At 42.9% G+C, this 17720-nt stretch overlaps 1 protein-coding gene and 1 pseudogene across 10 annotated transcripts in view; one reads left to right on the top strand and one right to left on the bottom strand.

Annotated features, from left to right (window-relative positions):
- GAB2 (GRB2 associated binding protein 2) overlaps window positions 1-17720 on the bottom strand; it is a 177929-nt gene that overhangs the window by 73431 nt on the left and 86778 nt on the right. The window lies entirely within an intron of this gene.
- Window positions 16186-17074, top strand: LOC122677201 (annotated as a pseudogene).

Genomic DNA, 17720 nt, shown 5'->3' on the forward strand with positions numbered 1-17720 from the left:
ACAGCAGAAGTATGGTGAAGACTGTGGAGAAACTCTCACGCCCTGTTAGCAGGAATGTGAGTTGGTATAACCACTTTGGAAAGCTACGGCAGGGTTTACTCTAGCTGAACACACACCCCAGGGCCTTGTATCTACTCCCAGATGCCTGCCTCAAATAACTGTGTACATATATTCATTCAGACATATAAAAGTATGTTCACTGCAACATCATTCATAATAGCCCAGATCATGCCTGCCTTTCTGCACTCCTTATTTCAAGTGCTTGCTATCTATAGTCTGAACTGTTTTCATAGCTTCCTAACCAGTTATTCTAATTTAATGCTTATAAATGACTCCAGTTTAATCTTCCAATCAGAGAAAAACTCCAATCACATCATTCCCACTCCCCTATCCAAAAATCTAATGACTCCCTATCACTTGCATAGCAATGGCTAAGTCCTATGGCTTAGTTTTTTTTTTTTTTTTAAATTTGAAAAAGATTTTCAATGTGGTAAAACATAAATTTTACCATTTAAGTGTATAGTTCTGTGGCATTAAGTATATATACACTGTTATAGTGTCTTTGATATTATCCATCTTCAGAACTTTTTTATCTTCCCAACTGAAATTCTCTACCCATGAAACATTAACTTCCCATTCCTCCCTACACCCAATCCCTGAAAACCACTATTAGACTTCCTATATCTTTGAATCTAACTACTCATATATATGGAATCACATATTTGTCCTTTTGTGATTGGCTTCTTTCAACTTAGCCAATTTGACTTATTTCACTTTATGGCTAATTCCTGGCATAACCCAGTCAGGTAGAAGAAACACTATGAATTCAGATCAACAAATACTCAACCAAGGGGGCAAGTGCAGAGAAACAAGGAGAGCAATGAGAATGAGATAGTGAGGTAAGGAGAGAATAAGATGGATGATTCAGAGTGTGATAAGCAAAGCTTGCGATTCGGGTAAAAGACTCAAATTAGGGTAAAAGACTTGCTCTACAATCTTGGACAAACTTAACATCTCCTAGGCCTTAATAACCAAATATATAAAAGGGGAAATAACAAAACTAATAATATTGACTTGAGAATTAAATATGGTTATTAAGTGTGAAGGCAGCTAGGACTAAACTGCATGACACATGCCAAGAAAACATAGTTATTGAATCAAGGGCAGCCCAAGGACATTCTGAGATCATGTAACTGGCAAAAGAGTTATCATTATGAACGATCCCCAGATTTCCAACTTATTTTTTTCACCAGTAAGAGGCGTTATTTTGTCCTTTGTCTGGCCCCATACCACATTAATAGTAACTCCTCTGAATTTCAGTTAGAAGTATCAGGATTCTTCCAGTCTGCTGGATTCAAAATCATCTACTTCCAATTCAACTCTCCTTGCTACTTAATTGTTCCTGACAAGTCAATAGTTATATTCACTAAAACAAGCACAAATTCTCCTAAATGCTTTGAGGGATAAAGAAAGGAGGCAAGACCCAAACATTCCTTTCAAGTAACTTTCAATGTTTACAACAATGCAGGGAGGTAAGACATGATCACATATCCCGAAAACAAAAAGCAGATTTTTATAAGCAACATAAAAGGAAATACAATATGATATTGGACCACTGAAGCAGAGAACCAAACCTTTAGGAATGGGCAGGGAGGGAGACAGAGAAAGAGAAATGAACATGAATGCATATGAACTGAAGAAGGTAGGGTTTGATATATGGTTTCGGGAAGAAGGAGAAAAGGTCAGTTCTTATAGAGCACATAGTATGACCAAGACCTGGGTATGGGAAAATATAAGACAGGTTCAGAGAACATGGAATAGTCTTCTCTGAATGTGGAAAAGGAGGAGGAAAGGAAGAGTTTGGTGGTCCTGGAAAAGTCAACACCATCCTACAGACTTTTTTAAATTTAGTTTTTAATTGGTGCATCCTACAAATTTTTAATCTTTCCTTTATTGATAAGGGGAGCCGCTGAAGCAAACGAATCAGCAGAGAAATGATTACTACTGCTGCACCCTTAAGTGGCAGAATGAGGAAGACCAAGAGAAAGGAAAAACAAGAGGCAGGAAAACTAAGAAGTTGTTGCAACAGCCTGCAATAGTGAGAGACGATGGTAGGGGGACAAGCGCACAGAAGACAATGCAAGTCACTTCACTCAGCGACAGGGCTTAAAGAAGTACACGGCATCAGGGTCTGCCCTCAGGAAGAACCTCCCATTTGCATCTATGATTTAGAGAACACCATTACCATCTTTGTTGAAATAGAAGTGACTGTGTTCCTTTTGTACCCAAATTCAGTAAAACAAAACAAAACAAAACTGTTTCACAACCACCCAGACCACAGCCGTGCACCGTGGGTACACATGGCCCAGAAGTTGCATCATTCTGGCTTTAAGTGGAGAATTCATATCCCACATCAACCTGTCTCTGTTCTTCAGATTCGATCCCAAGGTCTCCAACCATGTAGAATGCAGCCGTTATGTCTTCCTGTTGAACTTGGCACCTAGAATACTTAGAGGGACCCCAATTTAGTTTTACGCTGGCCAGATCGCACGGGAGCACCGTGCCCAGTTTCGGTGGTATGAAGGGTCTTGAAATACAATGGCACCAGGATTTAGTGAGGTTCTGACCGGAGTCATGACTGTCGTCTTCTGAGATACAAGGAGCTGACGCACAGCAGAACGATTTGGTGTGTTCTGAGTGATCCCACACTAAAGCTCAACTAGGGTCAGCAGGGGCATACCACAGAAAAGTAGGTTTTTTTGACTCACTGTAAATAAGAACTTTCTAAAAGAGCCCAAAGCAGGTCCTTTGGAAACTGAAGAACCACTCAGCATCAGAGATACTAAAGAGGAGTTAGCCCAGAGCAGGGTTAGCAAACTTTCTCTCTAAAGAGCAGAGAGTAAATATTTTAAGCCTCAGAGACCAGACATTCTCTCACAACTACTCAGATCTATATGGGCATGGAAGAAGTCATAGACAATTTGTAAGCAAACAAGAGTGGCTGTGTTCCAATAAAATTATTTAGAAAAATAATTTTATGGTGGTGGGCAAGATTCACTCGCTGTCCCCTGACCCAGACTAGAGGGAGGGAGATTCAAGCAGTGGATCAGTAAACAGAAAGGGACTAAGGTCTCTTCCAACCTGGAGAGCCTTATACATTTTTAACCAAGAAAATCTGACATGGTAACACCTCATTTAATCAGATTATTCAGATTCTTGCAACAGAGGGATACGTTCTTCCCCAAAACCAAGTATTAACTAGAACTCCCTTAGTTTCAGCCTTGACAGTTGAAAATATTTCTGAAACTCTAGAATCTTCTGCTTTGCCTTAGGTATTCTACCCAAGATAACAGAACTTTTCTTTGATGACTAAGGACTTCTCAGAGCCTCAAACCATCTTTCCAGATACCAAATCTCACAAGCCTTGTGGCTAAAGTTGTAGAAGGGTCAAGGCATTTCTTGGAAGAGGGTTTTGTGTAACTCCTGGAAATGGGTGTGTCCTTTCAACTTCCCTCATTCTGATGAGGGTAAGGCCAAAACCTGCCAACAAACCAGGAGAACCCTGTTAAGTGAGAACTATAGTTAATTAATTAGAATCTAACTGAGGTTACTGGTTGGTATCAATAAAATGAACTTACTAGTCAGGGACATTAAAAAAATAAAACATCTTCAAAAAGTTCTTTGCTTTAAACACATTAAAAAAAGCCCCACCTATAACACACGCACACAGTCATCACTCACACTTATCTCTCCCTTGGTGAAACTCCCAAGTGGTGGTATGATTCGAGTTCCAGCTCAAATGGTCATACATAGGGAAGAATTTGACCTGACCTGTGAGTACATGATACACAACTATATCCCAGCACACAGTAGCATGAAGAACAGCAGATCACACTTATGCCCCGTAACAGTTAAGAGCAAACCGTAAGAGTCCAGCGGGTTCCATGGCAGTCACACATTTCTAGAGGAACATTTCCTGAGAAAGAAGCTTCGTGCTAACCTTCCTCTAGGTATCCTTCAACTACTCTGGACCACGGTGACTTTACACTCTGGGGAGGGGAAAAAAGGCACTTGCTGAGCTCCCGCTACATTCCATGTGCTCTATCCATTATCACATTTGATCCTCAAGCCTGTGCTACAAGGCAAATCCTTTTTTACAGGTGAGGGAAAGGAAGTTCATCGAATTTAAACAATTTGCAGAGATAACAGCTCTAATCTTCTGGTTCACTGGGTCATGACTTAGGTCCAAAAAGAGGAGAAGCTACTGCAGATGAACTGCTGATTACATTTTGAGAAACACTGGCCACAGAGTTTATGAAAGGTCAAGTTTACAGTCAGTAGGTGATGGCTACAGAGGGATTAGAAAGAATCTAGGTCTCAGTTCTTAGTCCAAAGTTATTTCCAGTCCTCAAATCCAAATGCCTGAGGATCACAGTTATATGCTCCCAACTCATTCATCTGAGTAATAACGTTTCTGACTCTAATGAACCTTCTTTGCTTCTTGGGCACAGAATGAACTTTACCTTACCATAAGATGGGTCCATTCCGAGGTCAGGGGCTTTTTTATCTCCAAAATTTAGCACAGTGCTTGATAAATGTTAGGCACTATGTAACTCTCCAATGAAAGATACACCAAAGGAAAAAAAAAGGAAAGAATGTCTATTTGCCCCTTCTTTTGGTAAAAACAAACAAAACCTCTCAGTTCTATGGTATGCTAATTAACACTTCTAGGATTCTAACCTGGAGAAGGAAATGGCAACCCACTCCAGTATTCTTGCCTGGAGAATCCCGTGGACAGAGGAGCCTGGAGGGCTGCTGTCCATGGGGTCACACAGAGTCGGACACGACTGAAGTGACTTAGCATGCATGCATTGGAGAAGGAAATGGCAACCCACTCCAGTGTTCTTGCCTGGAGAATCCCAGGGATGGAGGAGCCTGGAGGGCTGCCATCCATGAGGTTGCACAGAGTCAGACACGACTGAAGTGACTTAGCAGCAGCTGCAGCAGGATTCTAACCATCTCTCTCCTGGGTGAGATGGTACACAAGACATCAGACACACAAAAGACAGCATGGAAAAACACACGTCTTTTATGTGAATCTGACTCCGGCTTCCAGGGTTAGATCATGGGAACCTAAGCTAAGCTAGTTAGTACATTTCATCCAGTGACTGGTTCAGCAATGAGCATGTGCTCCAACCAAGCTCAAACAGACATTAAGATTCAGCTTGAGGGCTTTTGTTTGCGTTATTCAGAGTGGGCATTCTGTCTCACTGGTGAGAAGGCTGGGATGACAGGAGCCTGAAGTTGCAGTGACCACCCTTTGGAGTCTAAGAACAACCAAGACAGACAGAGTGGAGTGAGATGGACCTGGGTTAAACGTGAGTCCTAAATAAAGATGGTTCGGAAGCCAGGTTTCCCTTCTTGGCTTAGGTGACTCCACAAACTCTTTTTTCACTTCAGGCAATTTAGGGCACTAGCTCATCAACACAGGTTTTAAGCATGTGAACCCAGAACCAGCCTGTTATCAAAATGACAACTCAGGGGTCCTTTCCACATGCTCTTGTCAAATTCATTATTCAATCTATTTCCTACTTCCTTCGCTTTCAATTTCTTTTCCACTAGCATTTACTCTCCTTTTTCTTCAAGTCACTCAATCAACATTTTATGTTGATAAATGTTAGTATTTACTAGCACCAGCCAGGTCCTTTAAGATCTCATGATCTATGGAAAGGACGGGCAGGTACAGTACACAGGGAACTCAGCGGCTGAGGTCAGGGCTCCAACAGAGGGATGAACAGAGCGCACTCTGCTTGGAGGAGTTATGGAATGTCGTGGAGCACAGGTGACCCCTGGATTGGGTTTCAAAGGATGAGAGGAGTTCTGGTAACTCTCTCCAGTAAGAAAAAATACTGGAGGAGGAACTTTTCAGGAGGAGAGAATAATACAAGCACAGTTAATTCTCATTATTCACCATAGTTATGGTCTATAAAGTCACCACAAACACTGAATTAGCAAATACTGAATCATTTCTCCTTGAGGAAATTCAATGGTTAGAGTCCTGCAAGCCTCTGGCCACATTATCTTTACATAATCCATACATAATCTTGTTTTATGTTTGTTTCTGTGTAAAGACACCTGATTTAACATACACCGCTCATTCATTAATGTTGAACTCATGGCTAATAGGACTGCAACTCAAGTCTGATGAGTATCTAATACGTGTTTTCTCCATAAGGCATGTGACGATCTTGTGCTTAGGACTCTGGACAATAGTTCAGCGCTCTGTTTGGGAGGCATTTTATTTTGGTTTAATTAATCAATGTTTTTGCTAAGTAGCTCACATTTCTTTTTTAACATTTGAGTATAGTTGCTTCCCAATGTTTTGTTAGCTTCTGCTGTAAAGCTGAGTGAATCGGTCACACTATACATATGTGCCCTTTTCTTTGGACTGCCCTCCCCATTCAGGTCACCACCGAGCACTGGGTGGCATTCTCTATGCGGTGCGGTAGGTTATCACTAGTTATCTATTTTCTACATAGCAGTGTGTATACATATACATAGTATGTGTGTGTGCATGCCACTCCCAGCCTTGAGGAGGCATTTTTAAATAGTAAAATCATCAAACAAAAAAGGCACAAAAATGTGAATTAAAATGGCTTTAAGAGGAAAGCCATTAAAGTTATGTCTTTGAAGCTGAAGGATGAAGGATAAAAACAGCATGAAAAGGTGACCGCTGAAAGGAAGGCTACGGGAGTGATCTGCGGCTGCTCTGAGTAGGGCTCCACATGCTGGGTTTTACTTATTTCCTGTAGGTCAATCATTCTCAATATAAATTTTGATACAAAATTAAAAATTTGAGGGACCTCTCCAGTGGTCCAGTGGTTGGGACTCCACCTTCCAGGGCAGGGGGTGCAGGCTCGATCCCTGGTTGGGGAACTAAGACCCCACATGCCTCCCAGCCAAAAAACCACAACATAACACAGTAGAAACACTGTAACAAATTCAAAAAAGACTTTAAAAATGGTCTATTAAAAAAAAAAAACCAACCTTAAAAAAAATTTGATAATTCCCCCACAGAACAATAATATACATTCTGTGTGCATACTCAGTCATGTCCAACTCTTTGCAACCCTATGGACTATATAGCCTGCTAGGCTCCTCTGTCCATAGAATTTTCCAGGGAAGATTGGAGTGAGTTGCCATTTCCTACTCCAGGGGATCTTCCCGACCCAGTGACTGAACCCACAGCTCTTGTGTCTCCTGCATTGGCAGGTGGATTCTTTACCACTGAGCCACAAAGGAACCCCAATATGCATTTTAGTATTTATTAATAAACAAAAGCCACTAGGAATTCATTAACTCAATTATTTTACTAATCATAATATCTACATATTTTTTAAAAATACAAACATGTAAAACATTTATTCATTGCATAAGTAATGCTTGGTGTCAGAGAATGTGTGTGTTTTCAAGGACCCAGTCCATCATGCTGGAATTACTATCATGTACCTAATAGAGCCGCCCAGGCAGAGGGAACAACATGTGAAAAGCCCTGAGGAGAAAGAAAACTTGGCTCATGGGAGGACCCGACAGCAGGTCATGGCTGGAGCAGAGAGACAACAGTGGAAACTATCATGAGGACAGGGCAGGGACAGAGCATAATGAAGCCTTGGAGGTCATTTTATGAAGTGCAGCTATTATCTTAAAAAGAACAAGATTGGAACTTTTCTTGGTGGTCTGGCCAAGACTGTGCTCCCAATGCAGCGGGCCTGGGTTTGATCCCTGGTCAGGGAACTAGATCCCACATGCTGCAGCTAGGAGTTCACGTGCTGCAACTAAAGATCCATGTGCCACAACTAAGACCCCAACTAAGACCTAGTGCAGTCAAATAAATAAATAAATATATATATATATTAAGAAAAAAAAGAAGACTTAAAAACAATATGGCAAGATCCCTCAATAGGGGTATATTAAATAAACTGATACATTAGAACAGAAGAAACAAAAACAATGTGATATGATCCTACTTACATCAAAAACCCTGTATATTTACAGATTCTTATCTGTGCACACCACCACATATATACGTGTGTACATATGATTTACATATGTAGTATACACCTGCACACTCAGAGACAGTGTCTTACAAATGCTCACAAAGGCATTCCAAACTGCTACCAATGGGTTTTCGGGGAGAAGAATGGGTATTTAAGAGATTAAGGGAACTTTCACCCTCTAATCCATATACTTCTGTATTTTTAAATAAACAGACATGAGATCACTGGATGGATTTTCATTTTTTTCATATTTTACATTTCTTAAAGATCATTCTGGCTTGTAGCAAATGAAGGGCAGGGTGGAAAGAGCGTGAGTAAGGAGCTCAGTCAGACAACTGGCGTCTGGATCAGCGCAGTGGCAAAGGATATATACTTTCAGGATATATTTCAGAGGTTGAAATGGCTGACTCTGGTGAGGGACTGAATATGGGGGAGAAGGAAAAACAAAGGAAGTCTCTAAGACTTCCAGCTTGAGCAAGCAGGTTTTATGTTATGACTTATGGGGAGAAGGGACCCATAGGCACAATTCTCTGACCTCTCACAGTGCATTCTACCCATTCTATTTGTACTGCGTCCTATACAAAGGAGTAAAATGAATTTGACATGTGTGAGAGGGAGAGGGTCACAATCTGGGAAACCAAAAAGCCTTGTATCAGTGATTACATTGACAGAATTCTATGAGATTGATTCCCCAAAGACCAGGTCAGTCTTTCTGCAGAGGACTCAGGGAATCCATTAGTGAAATTACTTCTCCCATTGAGAAAACAGCAAATGAATCATTGCAAACCCTTTGCATTTTGGAGGAACAAAGGTCATTTCATTGAAGGGTTTCCCTTTCATGTCCTTCAATGTTCTGATCTGAGTTGTATTTAAAGCTTTGAATTAAGCGAAAGTTGCCAGGGAAAAGGAAGGCAAAGATGGGGAAAGGGTAGACAAATAAGGCCCACAAATATAGTTAAACTGTTTCCTTTCCTCTAGGACAAAGGCTTCTCTCATGCATCTCCCCAACTCCAAGGAAGAGAAAGAAGACTTCACAGGTTTCTGCTTCCCTAAAGACCTGGTTTCGTGCTTTCTTAAGCAACAGTGGTATTTAAAACTCTCCTGTGTGTCAGCATCACTGAGACACCTGTTCATAGGTAGATGTTCCCAGGTCCTAGTCTCAACAGAGATTCAGAGTCAGTAGGTCTAGAGTGCGGTCCAGGGACACAAACTCCACACGACTCTATGAAACAACGCCCAAGGACCCCAGTCTGAGAAGCACGTTGCAGAAAGAAGTGGATCGTGGAGCTCTGGGTTGTCCTTTTAACTCTGTCTCTAGTCAGTTAGCTGGGCGTGGAGAGAACACTTTCATGCTCTGAGTCACAGTTTCCCCACTAATAAAGCACAAGTGTTGACTTTCTGGATCTCAACTTACCTCCAGTTTCTGACATTTTAAGACCCCAGGAAAAGAGAAAGGGTTGGAAATGTCAAGTAGGGCTTCCTACTTGTACCAGAGTGACTCTCCCCGAGGTACTTGGACTGTGGATATACAAGAATAAGAGCCTAAGATCCAGTGCTTTCTGGAACTGGCTGGTGATAAGCAAATATGGAAAAGCTACTCTTAAGGTATAAGATGAACTAGGCGTGGGGCCCTTCTGGAGCCTGGCTTCTGTTCCCTAATCACAGCACTCAATATAAAAGCAGGGAAGTAATTCAAAGGATGGAAGGAGAGACTGAACCCAATTTCAAAGATTAACCCAGGTGTTCAAATAAATGCCCTGTCTGCCCCCTGGGAGCCCTTATTTACATCACTCCAGCTGTCTGAACTATGTATATCTGAAAAAACATTCCCATACAGAGATTCCTCTATGACTTCCATGTAATTTATTGGAAAGGCTTTTGTTTAGTCAGCATACACCAGTAGAAGAATGACCTCTGGAGCTAACATTTCTTTTTGTTTTCCCCCTTGTTTTAAATCGATATTACAGAGGTATATAATTCATATGCAATAAAATTCACCAATTTTAAGAGTTCAGGCCGATGGGTTGTGATGAATGTAAACACCATATAACTACCATCACAATCAAGACAGAACACTTCCATCATCCCAAGGATCTGTCTACTCTAGAGTATCACAGTAATGGGACCATACCATAAATATTCTTTTGTGCCTGGCTTCTTACCCACAACATAAAGTTTTATGACTCATCTAGACTGTTGTGTGAATCAGTTTTTAATTGCTGATTTTAACTGCTGATAGTATAACATCTTAAGGAGTTGCCATATTTGTTTATCCATTCACCTCTTAATGGACAGTTACACTGCTTCCAGTTTGGGGCCACTGTGAATAAAACAGCCAGGAATAATCACGTGTAAGCCTTTTTGTGAAAATGTCAATTCTCTTAGGTAAATAACTATAAGTGGAATAGCTGGGTCACATGGTTAAGTACACACTTAATTTTATAAGAAAACGTCAAACTGTCTTCCAAAGTGGTTGTCCATTTTTCAGTTCCCACCAGGAATTTGTGAGCATTCTATTTTTCCACAACACTTAGCCATCAGAGCCAATCTAGTGGGTAAGTAGTGTAATCTCGTTGTGGTTTTAATTTGCATTTCCCTGACGACTAATGATGCTGAGCATTTTCCACGTGCTTACTGGTTGTTTATCTTCTTTTGTGATGTCTGTTCAAATTTTTTGCCCATTTTTAAATTCATTTTGTTTTATTATTGAGTTTTAAGAGTTCTTTATATATATTTTGGTTATGGTCCTTTGTCAGATATATGTATTGAGAATATTTTCTCCCAGTTTAAGACTTGAGTTTTATTTTTTATTTTTAAATAGTGTCTTTTAAAGAGCAAATGTCTTTAATTTTGTTCAATTTATCATTTTTTAGTAGCTGAGGCTTTTTTGTGTCTTATATTTCTTACCTAAGAAAGTCCTATCTCAAGGTCAGAAAGATTTTCTGCTTCATTTTCTTGTAGAAGTTTTATAATTTTAGTTTTTATGTTTAGGTCTATGACCCATTTTGGGTCAGAGTGAGCTAAGGGTCATAGTCCATGTCTTTCCACATGAATATGTAGCTGTTCAAGCAGTGTTTGCTGAGAAGAAATATCCTTTCTTTATCAAGTTGCCTTAAATATAAATGACACAAAATTTAAAATCTTTAAAGTATATCACGACCCAGATAATCACGATGGTGTGATCACTCACCTAGAGCCAGACATTCTGGAATGTGAAGTCAAGTGGGCCTTAGAAAGCATCACTACGAACAAAGCTATTGGAGGTGATGGAATTCCAGTTGAATTATTTCAAATCCTGAAAGATGATGCTGTGAAAGTGCTGCGCTTAATATGCCAGCAAATTTGGAAAACTCAGCCGTGGCCACAGGACTGGAAAAGGTCAGTTTTCATTCCAATCCCAAAGAAAGGCAATCCCAAAGAATGCTCAAACTACTGTACAGTTGCACTCGTCTCACACGCTAGTAAAGTAATGCTTAAAATTCTCCAAGCCAGGTTTCAGCAAAACATGAACCATGAATTTCCAGATGTTCAAGCTGGTTTTAGAAAAGGCAGAGGAACCAGAGATCAAATTGCCAACATCCGCTGGATCATCGAAAAAGCAAGAGAGTTCCAGAAAAACATCTATTTCTGCTTTATTGACTATGCCAAAGCCTTTGACTGTGTGGATCACAACAAACTGTGGCAAATTCTGAAAGAGATGGGAATACCAGACCACCTGACCTGCCTCTTGAGAAATCTGTATGCAGGTCAGGAAGCAACAGTTAGAACTAGACATGGAACAACAGACTGGTTCCAAATAGGAAAAGGAGTAAGTCAAGTCTGTATACTGTCACCCTGCTTATTTAACTTACATGCAGAGTACATCATGAGAAACGCTGGGCTGGAAGAAGCACAAGCTGGAATCAAGATGGCCAGGAGGAATATCAGTAACCTCAGATGTGCAGATGACACCACCCTTATGGCAGAAAGTGAAGAACTAAAGAGCCTCTTGATGAAAGTGAAAGAGGAGAGTGAAAAAATTGGCTTAAAGCTCAACATTCAGAATACTAAGATAATGGCATCCAGTCCCATCACTTCATGGCAAATAGATGGGGAAACAGTAGAAACAGTGGCTGACTTTATTTTTCTGGGCCCCAAAATCACTTCAGATGGTGACCGCAGCCATGAAATTAAAAGACGCTTACTCCTTGGAAGGAAAGTTATGACCAACCTAGACAGCATATTAAAAAGCAGAGCATTACTTTGCCAACAAAGGTCCATCTAGTCAAGGCTATGGTTTTTCCAGTAGTCATGTATGGATGTGAGAGATGGACTATAAAGAAAGTTGACCCAGAGGAATCGGGTGGAGAGGGAGGTGGGAGGGGGGATCGGGACGGGGAATACGTGTAAATCTATGGCTGATTCATATCAATGTATGACAAAAAAAATAAACAAAAAAAAAAAAGAAAGTTGAGTGCCGAAGAATTGATGCTTTTGGACTGTGGTATTGGAGAAGACTCTTGAGAGTCCCTTGGACTGCCAGGAGATTCAACCAGTCCATCCTAAAGGAGATCAGTCTTGGGTGTTCTTTGGAAGGACTGATGTTGAAGCTGAAACTCTAATCCTTTGGCCACTTGATAACGAAGAGCTGACTCACTGGAAGAGACCCTGATGCTGGGAAAGATTGGGGGCAGGAGGAGAAGGAGACGACAGAGGATGAGATGGTTGGATGGCATCACCGATTCAATGGACATAGGTTTGGGTGGGCTCCGGGAGTTGGTGATAGACAGGGAGGCCTCGCATGCTTTGGTTCATGGGGTCGCAAAGAGTCAGACACAACTGAGTGACTGAACTGAACTGAAAGTATACTTGATATACGTAAAAGTGAAAGTCACTCAGTCATGTCCGACTCTCTGAGACCCTGTGAACTGTAGCCTGTCAGGCTCCTTTGTCCATGAGGATTCTCTGGACCAGAATACTGCATGGGTAGCCATTCCCCTCTCCAGAAGGGATCGATCCCAGGTTCCACCGAACCCAACCCAGGGATCAAACTCAGGTCTCCTGCATTGCGGGCAGATTCTTTACCATCTGAGCCACCAGGGAAGCCCTTGATATACATGGGACCTGATAAATACATACATCCTATCTCTTAATTTGCAAAAATTTCCTACAAGTGGTCTACAACAACTTATATTTACTTTAAGATGTGAGACTGTTATCAGATGGGAGAGATGGGAGTTGAATGAATCCTGAATGTTGTACAGAGCATTTCACAGGGAAGGGGAATAGACACACTGGGGCTCTGGTGCCCAAAGCCTTATTACTTTACAAGCTACTGTTGGTCACTTAGCTGATTCAGAGTTGTCTCTAGGTATGGAAGTGTGTACTGACCACTTCAGGAAATAGAAGAACCAGGATCTTTTCATATTAAGAGGTAGAAACCACTTATTCCATTAATTCTAGGTATCCTCTCTCCCTGCATCTGTGTGAACAGTGCAGCTGAATAAATATCAGAATCAAAAATTCAGCTCTCAGATAATTTTCCGTCTTGAGGCAACCCAACTCTGTGATATAGGGTCCTCTGGGGCCCTAGACTCTCCCAGAGTCTCAGTCTCTTCCATGACTTCAGAACAAAAGTTTGCAGGTTCCTCAAGCATGTCCCAGGCTCAACCCTGGTTTTCTAAATAAAGCTCTGTGATTGAAACTAACCATTTCTGACCTTAACCCTTCTCTGAGAAAATAATGTTCCACTGTAGCAGTCAAAATTACAGAAGCAAGTCTAGCAGTTTAATATCTAGACTGTATATTCCTATATTAAAAACCTTACACCTATTCACCATGCCTGACCTCTACAGAAATTCGGCACTTTATTTTTGTTAGAACCTTCAACTTTTACTGTATCCGAAACTGAAATGAGCTTTCCATAAACCTGGATATAACATGAGTCATTAATCTCAATAAATCAATCCCAACGAAATAAAAACCTACACACTTTCTAAAATATCAACACAGAGTGAAATTAGATCAGAAAATTTCTCTAAAAGGATTATAAGTAAGCAGTCTTTGGTTTATAATAGCTCCAAGTGTCATCATGAACATTATTCATGCTACTTCAGATGCAGAAGCATTTTGTAAGCTTCTTGAAGGTAGAGAGAGAGAAAAGATGCATGGTACAGTGGAAACTAATCAGGATTTAGAGTCTGAAGATGTAGGTGCAAATTCCTGCCATCACTTACTAGTTGTGTGACCCCAATGCGTCACCTAACTTCTTCGAGCCTTAGTTTTCTCACCTGTGAAACAGAACGAAAGCCACCTACTTTACATGGTTATGGAGAGAAAAAAATAAGGCAAGGTTTATGTTTTTAAATGTTATGTACAAATATAAACCTTATCTTCTAATTGTTTGGAACGTGTGCTTATTACCCCTGTATTTGGCCATAATTCAGTGCAACAGACAATAGTAGGTAAAAAAGGATCTCCTGATGTCTATGTAGGAGACATAAGTGGCCAGTGAAATCACACACTCTTAAGAAAAGTGAGGTACGGCACCCAAGTATAAACTCCTAACTTTGAAAAGTTAACTTTCCAGCTTGGTCACTAAGGATGCTTAGTGAACACCACCACCTCTCACATGGACCTGCAGTCCTGGATGTACACCCTTTACCCTTTTCCATACACGAAGCTGCAGCTGTAACACACGGCACAAGACTCGAGACAAGTGGTGGTTGAACGCTACATGTCCTAAGCCACGGGCCTTCTTGGCTAACTTAAGACTTGTCACTATTAATATCTGGGTTTCTATTAATACTCTCCCTTTCCCTGTGAGCTAATTTAAATCTGTTCTGTAAAGCTATTCTTAAACCACACGTTCTGGAGCCTGGGCCTGGTTCCCAACTACAGATCATAACTTTCCACTTTGGCTTTTCTACTTGCAGAAATATTAATAATAGGAATTTTGCCCCAGCTGAATCTCGGAGGAGAGGTGGAGCTCTGTTGGAATTTTGGGAGGGACAAGTCTTTGTTATGCAGGACTGTCCCATGCCCCTCACACACACACACACATTTCTACATCCCAGAGGCTGTGGTACTGCCACTGGCTGAAACCCACTATAACACCTACCTGTCTCTGCCACCTTGATCCCTGTTGACTTTAGTCTCTTATCAAGGTAGAACGAGGACTGGGGACGTTCCCCTCTACAGCTTGAGAAAAGAAGGTTCTTAGCTTCTCCAGAGCTCCCATCTTTGTGGAGAGACAGATTAAGGCTCTGATACAAGATCTCCTGAGGATTGGGTTGCTGAGACCAACTGAATGTCACTGTTGCTCTACTGAGACAGTTTTAACCAACACAGGTTTTTATTCTCTTCAAGTCACATGAGGGTTGAGGGGCGGGGAGGCTCAGGTAATGGGGTGCATGCTAAGTCACTTCAGTCGTGTCCAACTCTTTGCGACCCCATGGACTGTAGCCTGCCAGGCTCCTCTGTCCATGAGGATTCTCCTGGCAAGAATACTGGGGTGAGTTGCCATACCTTCCTCCAAGGGATCTTCCTGACCCAGGGATCAAACCCATATCTCTTATGTCTCCTGTATTGGCAGGTGGGTTCTTTACCATCTAGCACCACCTGGGAAGCTCCCAGGAAATGGGGAATGACTGCTAATGAGTCAATGAGTATGGGACTCAGGGAGACGGGGTAACCAGACAGAGAATGGTGGGCCCTCGGAGTGGCTCCTACCGTAGCTCATTCACAGAAATCAGCTTTGTGCCATGTTACAGATGACTAAGACACACTGACTTCCCTCCCAACCCCAGGCTTGGAAACAATTCTTTTTCCACATCTACAAGGCAGAAGGTTATGATTAATAAGATGCCCTGAACCGACTGAATGTCACAATCAAATGAAAGCCCCCGGTGTTTAATGTAAGCTCTGAGCCAGGCTGTCCCATGGAGGAGGAAGAAAAGGAGGAGGAGGAAAGAGGGAAGAATAGATCATTGCCCTATAGTTTTTAGTAAGAAAACACAGAAAGGCCAGCTCTGCGGCTGAGGGGAGAGGGAGGAGGTTGAGGCGGCGGGAAGATGCTGCACTCTGGGGTAAACTGCAGTCGATGAGGGATCATTTCTCAGAGTCAAGTAAGAAGTGAGTTCAGGCAAGTATGGCTGCTGATGCTGCTTTGAACACCTCAGAAGGGAGGACGGATTTCTCAGGAGTGAAAAAGATGAGCTCTCTAGGAGTCAAAGAAAATGATAACAAGTCGAGCACTAGGCCTCCTCCTCCTACCAAACGCAAAGGCTGCTCTGATGAGAAGTCCAAGGATGACTCTAAAGAGAAAGGGGCCTCCAAAGAGTCAAGCGAGAAGGACGGCGGCGGGGACAGGACTCTCAAGAGGCACAGCGCTGCCGGGGGGGCGGCAGCACCAGCTCTCCTCCAGCTCCTTGTCGGTACTGAGCTGCCCAGGACGCTCCAGCACGCACCCCGAGCGGCACTCCTTCCCGGTGCAGACCGGACAGCAGGAGGCATTCCCGTCCCAAATGGAAACCACCCAAGGGAGAAGGAAAGGACAGGAAAAGGGAGCCGTTCCCCTAAATCCACGAAGGAGCACACTGGGAGGCTGACCAGGAATGTGCCCAAGGATCACGTCGGGACGAGCCTCTCCAGCTTCGGGAAAATAAACGTGATTGACATGCCTCCAGAAAGGATGCACCCTCATCTATCTAAAAGGCTACGCCTGTGTGCAGTTTGAGACTCCAGATGAAGCTCAGAAGGCACTAGAGCACACGGACGGAGGACAAATGTGTGGCCAGGAGGATTACTGTCACCGCTGGGCTGGCCCCCAGCCTCAGCCACCCACCAGGCGATTCAGCCCTGCCAGGAGAAGGCCGCCACCGCCTCCCAGGTAGCGCAGGTCGCCCTGACGCTGCAGGAGAAGGTCACGGTCCCCTCGGGCACACAGGTCCCTGTGCGTGGTGATCCTTCCCCCCACCTCTCTGCCACGACACGAGCCACTCCAGCTCCAACTCCACCCGGACAAGCAGGGCCGCTGAAGCTCTGCCCCGTGACTCACGTCTCACCCGACTCACTTTTGTCGCTTTTCCAGCCAATGGAGGATCCGTAGGAAAGAAATCCCTCACTTGGGCAGGCTTCAAAGGTGCGGGCAGCAACCGACACGTTTCCCCTGGCAGCAGAGTTCCGGCTGCAGAAGGGTTGTTGGTTTGGGGTCCTGCCTATTAAGACACCCCCCAGTTTTCTGGCTGGCCAGCTCCCACGCTTCTGGTGCCCAAGACTCAGCTGAGCGTCAGCGCCGGCAGGGATGAGCAGAGGGCTGCAGGTGGTGGCTCAGCCCCAGCCTGGGGTCTGCAGGGCCCCTCAGGAAAGGGTGTGCTTTACACGGCTGCCCCTCCAATTAGCCTGGCCCTGCTCGAGTCCTCTCCTGACCTCTAGGGCCACACACCCACTGTTATCTGCCCCCAAAATGTACATGTGTCTTTTCACATGTACTCATGTGTGTGCATGCATGCACACACACACCCCCTATGGCTCCCTTTCTCTCTCTGAAAATGGTGAGCCAGTTGAGAGTCAGCTCTGCCCAGTCATCATGAACCCCCTGTTGTGCTGGTATCCATGGTGGTCTTACAGATTACCTCGGCAGCCTTTTTGGCTTTTATCGTAGAGTCAGTACTATAAATTTTC

This window comes from Cervus elaphus, chromosome 2, assembly GCF_910594005.1.
Source record: "Cervus elaphus chromosome 2, mCerEla1.1, whole genome shotgun sequence".
NCBI classification, from domain to species: domain Eukaryota; kingdom Metazoa; phylum Chordata; class Mammalia; order Artiodactyla; family Cervidae; genus Cervus; species Cervus elaphus.